We start from the raw sequence: 6,935 nt of genomic DNA on the forward strand, positions 1-6,935 counted from the left end.
AGAAAAATAATGGACAATATAACTATAAATTTATTATAAAATTCTTATTTCAAATTAAATTCATTTCTTTTATTTACAATACAAAACACCCACTTTCTCCGCATAATAAATTCAAAGAACTTTCACTTTTAGCATCAGTACCAATCGTGTCATTTATTCTTTATCTAAATAATAAAATAAGTATAGAAAAATATTTTTATCGTTTAAACATTAAAAATCTGGATAATATAAATTTAGAAATTATTATTATTATTATTATTGATCTTAGTTATTTTTTCTTTAAAAAAAAAAAAAAAAAGTCAAAGAAGTGTGAACGGACAAATGACAGTTAGTGAAGGAAATCTCCCACCCTTCCTTGCGCCGCTCACCTTCCCTTTTTCCACCATTTGGTTGACGAGGGATGTATGCATATCCGAAAGGACCCTCTAGAATAGGACCCAGGACCAGAAGAGGTTAGAAAAATGTTAAAATTTAATATAACGTATTATATAACGAGTATTAACATAACGAAATCTTTGAATTCGTGATCATTAAAAATGATATTACGATTTTCAGAAGTCAACACAAAACAAGATTATGATAATAATTACGAATGTCGAAAAGATATTCATACCAAGAGGTACAGAGATGTAGAAGTGCCTCAGAGCACGGATATGAGGTTTGTTTCTTTTATTTTTATCTTTGTAGTGTAATGGAGTTTTCGTTTTGTTCCTTGTGTATTGTCAAGGACCTGATGTATTGATCAGCTGGGCAAGGATGACATTTGCTTTCATTATCGATGCTTCTTTTCAAAGATATTCAAACTCTCTTGATTGATTTATTGTGTAATGAAATTTACCAAATAGTTTAAAGATGATAATTTTATACATTTTCGCTAATTAAAAGATTACATTACTTTCTACCATTACTCTTATGACTGCTTGCTTATTTTAGTAAAATTTTAATCATTTTAAACTTCCTGTTTATATAATTGTAAATACAGTATAAAATTATGAATTTTTGTAAATATTTGTGTTGTTTGGAAATTGATTTTATGCTGAATAATTGATAAATGTTTGTTGATAAATCCATTGATAAGTTTAGTAAGTTACTTATCAATTTAAACTCGATCTTTATTGTATATATAAACATATGGAATAATATTGGTATAATATTATTGATAAAGTTATTTAAATCACAAATTTAAGACAAGTTTAAACAGAATTTCTTTGTTTTCATTGAATGTAAATGATGATGATCTTACTGTGGGATGGAGTGAATTAATCTGGATGTAAATTTATTTTATATATAGAGATACACTAGCGTGATATTCACATACAAATTTCACTCTAACCTAAAATTTATTGTGTTGAATGAAGAAAATTTGAAAAGTGTGTTTCTTAGTTGTTATTATTTAAGAATTTCTATTCTTTACCATAACAGTTCACATAGGAACTGTNCGTTCTTGCCCGATAGTTGATCATAAATAATTTTTTATTAATTTTAACTTGCTAAAACTTCTCTCGCACGAAGCAATAGAAACGGGAAGAGTTAGAAATATTTTGAAGAGCGACATTGATATTTGGGTAAGATTCAAACCAAAATCATGAAGAGCCTGTAGAATATTAAGCGGAGATGCAGTTTCTATATTTTGTATAAGAGTCGTTACTTCAAACTTAAAACTTTCAATTTCACTTGTGAATTCGTACTTTTTTAAATCTTTGCTATATTTAATAGCGAGATCTGCAGCTGATTTTTTTTAAATCAGCAACACTCATATATTGTAAAGAAGAGCCATAGAGAAAGCAAAAATCAGCCTTTTTCAGTAGCCTCGGGGGGCCCCTTCGAGGCCCTACTCGGCCGCATAGTTCGCTTACCACTTAATCCGTCGTTGAGGTATACAACACATGCGTACCACTACAAAGCAAAAAGTTATGTCAGAATTTCTGCACGCCTTTTACAACCTCGAGACTAAGATTTTATTCGAGAGTTACCACGTCTTCTATTTAGCAATTTATCACTTAAAAAAATCCCCGGGCAGATTTATTTTTCTTACAAAATGTTACCTTTACAGATTTTTAGCTCTGCACACTGTAGAAAAATCTAGAAATACAGTTTTGTATATCATAATAATATTAGTCGTTTCCAGAGAGCTCTATAAAGTAGAGAAAAAAAAATCTATAAATTTAAATTTCTCATAAAATAAACAAACAAAATTTCAAAAGTTGCTACTTTTGGCTGATTTTCTGCGGTCTCCGCTATCTCACTACGTCCCTCTAAAAGTCGCCACGGTTGGGAACACTGGTGAGCAGACATCTAGGGTCTAAAAATAAGGCAAAATGTAATCGCCAGTAAAAAAGAGGAAAAATTTAAGATTTAAAACTATAATTTCTTGTGAACAGCAGTTTGGGCCCCCCCTTCCAAGTGGGCCCTGTGCGAATGCACCTGTTGCACCTGCCTAGTTACGGCTCTGCGCTTCACTGTAATCGCCATTTTGGATATTGGAGGAAAATTATTATTTAATAAATTGCAATTTCATTTCACTTCTTTAATACTAATTTTAGATTAAATGAATTTTAGCTTGAATTCTAATTTGTCAAGGAAATTAAAATGACTACCGCTAAAAAGTGAGTTCTTCAAAGAGATGTATGTAGATTTTAGATTTAACTTTTCGAAGAGATGTGGAACAAAAAATATAAATAAGTTTGTTAATTGATAAACAGTTTTTAAACGCAAGTTAATTATCTGATTTAATTTTATTGTTTTCATACTCAATGCCGAAGCCTAAATAGATTTTTTTTTTATTGTAACTGATGTGAAAACAAAAAATCCAGCAACGAGTTGCTTAACTTTCCCCGGCAATATTTAAAACTGCGTGTGTGGTACCATTTGTTGTGATATTTTATTTAAAAACTTTTTATATTTTTAATTATTATATTAATAAAATGGCGAAAAAGCTTAGTTTTGAAGGTAGGGATGGGTTTCATAAAAAATTGTAANGCTTTTGCTCAATTTGGTTTAAAAATTTGCAGTTATTCTATTTGATTTGTTAAAATATTAACATCAGATGTAGTAGATCTGAAGTCCGTGGTTGTAAAATCTCAAAAAACACTTAATCGGTTTAAATACAGTCAAATCCTTTTACAGTGATATTTAGCAAGAACGAGAAAAAATAACATTGTATAGAAATTTATTTTTATTTCAATAAAACCATGTTGTTTATTTTTCTATTACTTTTCATAAACACAATGTAGTGACACTTTTTAAACACTTGGCAGATTATTCATCTTTTATTTGGTTGGGACGCTAATTACAAGACATGTTTCAGGCTCCAGCCCCTTCTCAGCCAACTAAACAATAAAATTAAACATGTGGAGAATGTACATATAAACACGCGAATTATAATTCGACAATGCACAAGAAATTATGCACAATATAGATATAACACATTCAAAAACATACCTTAAAAGTTCGATATGCGACAATTACATTTATACAGACAGCATATGTAATAGATCATATCTTGTTCCGTAGGTCGGGCTAAGAATGAACAGACCGACAGATTTTGACAAATTTTTTTAACATTCGTCTAAATAAATCAAATTTACAGAAAAGTATAACAACATCCGTTATGCCTGTAATTTGTATCTTGGTATATCACTTAAATTTACACAATGACTGTTGCTACTGTTACAGATGAATTTATTTAGATGAATGTTAAAAAAACTCGTCAAAATCTGTAGGTCTGTTCATTCTTAGCCCGACCTACGGAACAAGATATGATCTATTACATATGCTGTCTGTATAAATGTAACTGTCGCATATCGAACTTTTAAGGTATGTTTTTGAATGTGTTATATCTATATTGCGCATAGTTTCTTGTGCATTGTCGAATTATAATTCGCATGTTTATATGTACATTCTTCACATGTTTAATTTTATTGTTTAGTTGGCTGAGAAGGGGCTGGAGCCTGAAACGTGTCTTGTAATTAGCATCCCAACCAAATAAAAGATGAATAATCTGCCAAGTGTTTAAAAAGTGTCACTACATTGTGTTTATGGAAAGTAATAGAAATTTATTGTTATAGTGAGCATTTTTAAAAAAGTATCCCTTTCCCTCATTCAACTTTTTCAGACTACAAATAGGATTATTTCTACAAAGCTAGACAATGTTAGAATGGAAAAATATATACAGTGAAATCTCCATTAACAAGACATTCCTAAATAGATTCTACTTAATGACATTTTTACAATCCCTAGACCTTTCAAATAGAATCCTTCTATTATATTTCCCTCTAAATAGCAGATGCTGTCATCCGTAACCAATCTTATGAAAACACAATGTCTTGCCTTCAATATTCTGAATTGATTAATTATATATGAAATATTTTAAAATGAAGACAAAGAATTGGTTCAAATACTCTTTCAGACTACAAATTTTGACCATAGGTGTTGAATAAAGATTGACTGAAAGTAGGAACAGGGGAGGAGGTTAGATTGTAAAATGCTGAAGAATACTCTGTTTGACAAAGTAACCAGATTAGTTTCTCTATCACCACTTATAATCATACATATTAATGTTATTAAAAACGTGTTATTGTTGGAATTAAATTGATGATACAGTAAACAAGAGGAGTTTATGGTTTCTTGGTATTTTCTATACAGCTATCATGATGTGCTATAGAGTAATACCCATTTACAACTATCAATTTATGTGTTGTAAACTTATTTGTGCATGGAACTTAAAGTTGTAAATACCATAGCCTAAATGCTAAACTTATTAAATATTTTCTTAGTTGAATAAATGTTTTATTATAGTTAAGAGATGTTTCTTGTCTGTGCTGTGTATTTTTGTGTATCTAACCGACCAACAGTAATTCTTAGTTACTTATTCTCATAATCTTGTGCTTTTAACTCATAGATATATCTGTTTAAAAATGGAGTCAAAAAGAAAAAGATTGATTTTAAAAGAAAAAAGTTTTGAAAAGAGAAAAATTAAGTGTATGTAAACTTGGAGAGTGTTTTTCTATAAGTAAAACTCAAGTGAATTACTGAAAAACAAAGAAAAGATTCATAGAATATGGATAACAAACTAATGAAAATTCAAAGTGTTGAGTTTAGAAAAACTGATACTCATGCTGTTGATTTTGTAGTCTTTGAATGGTTATGATCCTAGTTTGAATGATATTCCTGTATATGGACAAGAAAAGGTTAAAAAGAAGTAGCAGAATGTTTTCAGAATGAAAAATTTTAAAGCCTCAAATGGATGGTTAGAAAAATTTAGACTATGTTATGACATTTTGTTCAAGAAAATTTGTGGTAAAAACAGATCTGTAGATTCCAGCAAGTTTCTGAATGGTTAACCTCCACTACAAACAAATTCTGACACTGTGGGAATTTTTCAAATACAAAAAACTCTAAACACAATAAATTTATTGGGTTTAGAGATGTTCGTATTTGTATTTGTGTGTATGAACAGGATTGAGTGATGGGGCCAACTGAGTACCATATGTGAAAAAAAAAAACAAGAAACATCAAGATTACATAAAGCTTTAACTCTGTCAGATAGTAACCATACACCTTTAAACTTACAGTTTAACCACCTGAACATAACACAAATAACATAGACATGATTAAATAATCATGGGCCAAAAGTCGCTTCATGGCAGGCATGCCTATGATGTAGCTCAGGACTATGTTGAAAAATCTGTGTCAGACTACTGGCTGACTAGGGACTGTCTGTTTGGAGAGACCGAGAGTTTTATGGTTGCCATTCAAAATCAGGTCATAAACACTAAAACCTACAGAAAACACATTCTGAAGGATACATCACTCACAAATGACTCTTGCAGAAAATACCACATTCTGCCAGAAAGAATAATCCTCTGGTGGCAATCTCTTAGCAAAAACAGACTGCTTACTTAGGTATAATCAAATAGCAAATATAATACACTAAGAGCTTGCAGACAAACACAGATTATTAAACACCCAGGTATCATACTACAAATATATGCCGCAGGTAGTATTAGATAATGTGTGTCATTAGACACATTGCCCATCATTATACATGCAAAATATACTATGACAGAGCCATAATTACAGATAAAAATTCATCACAATGGACCTGACATCACTTTTATTGATAAATGCAGTAAGATCGCTTATATATATATAAGATCTTATATATATATATAAGATCGCTTATAGACATCTCTGTTCCAAACACTCATAACATGAAAAATGCTCACTCTGAATCAAATGCACTGTACTCACCCAAGAAATTAAGGCTACTGTGGAAGTGGTATGTGGAAGAAATTAAGGCTACTGTGGTATGACTCCAGTGGAAGAGAGGATAATAGGCATAATAAGCACACTATCTAACTTATAGGTGCTTAGGGTGTTTATTATTCCTATTATCCTCTCTCTTCCACTGGAGTCATACCACATATACCACAAAAGTCTAGAAATGTTAAACCTCAATAAAAACATTTACATGACACTATAGAAAGCTGAAAAATTGAATATGTCACAGGAATGATTTTTTTCTTTTAAGTGCTATATGCACTGTCATTTGGGCAATATCTGAACTGTTTCTGATGAAGCATCAATAAGTGATTATTTTTTTCAACCACTTTTACTGAGCAGTGCACATATTTTATCACACTGTAGTTTTGATCTTGTCACAGTTTAGATGAAACAAAGAGCCAACATTAATTTTTGCTTTAAATATGGGAAATCTACATCAGAAACAGAAATTGATGAAAAAATTATATAGTGATGAATGTTAGTTCAGTCAAGATAAATGAATAGTATCAATGTTTTTTGATAGTTGCTAGTCATCGGAAGAAGATGAAAAATGGGATATCTTTTCACCAGCAATACTAATGAAAATGTGCAGTTACTGGAAACCTCTGGCTAAGGATCATTGATTAACATCAGTGATCCTTAGATGATAG

The 6,935-nt window shown here is 30.6% G+C and overlaps 1 long non-coding RNA gene across 1 annotated transcript; it reads left to right on the forward strand.

Annotated features, from left to right (window-relative positions):
* The first annotated feature begins 306 nt into the window (after positions 1-306).
* On the forward strand, positions 307-618 carry LOC111631567. Its single transcript, XR_002757723.1, has 2 exons — positions 307-452; positions 556-618. It is a non-coding gene; the product is annotated as an uncharacterized LOC111631567 (long non-coding RNA).
* Positions 619-6,935: the final 6,317 nt, after the last annotated feature.

The sequence above is a fragment of the Centruroides sculpturatus genome, unplaced genomic scaffold, assembly GCF_000671375.1.
Source record: "Centruroides sculpturatus isolate CEXI.00-Female unplaced genomic scaffold, Cexi_2.0 scaffold694, whole genome shotgun sequence".
NCBI classification, from domain to species: domain Eukaryota; kingdom Metazoa; phylum Arthropoda; class Arachnida; order Scorpiones; family Buthidae; genus Centruroides; species Centruroides sculpturatus.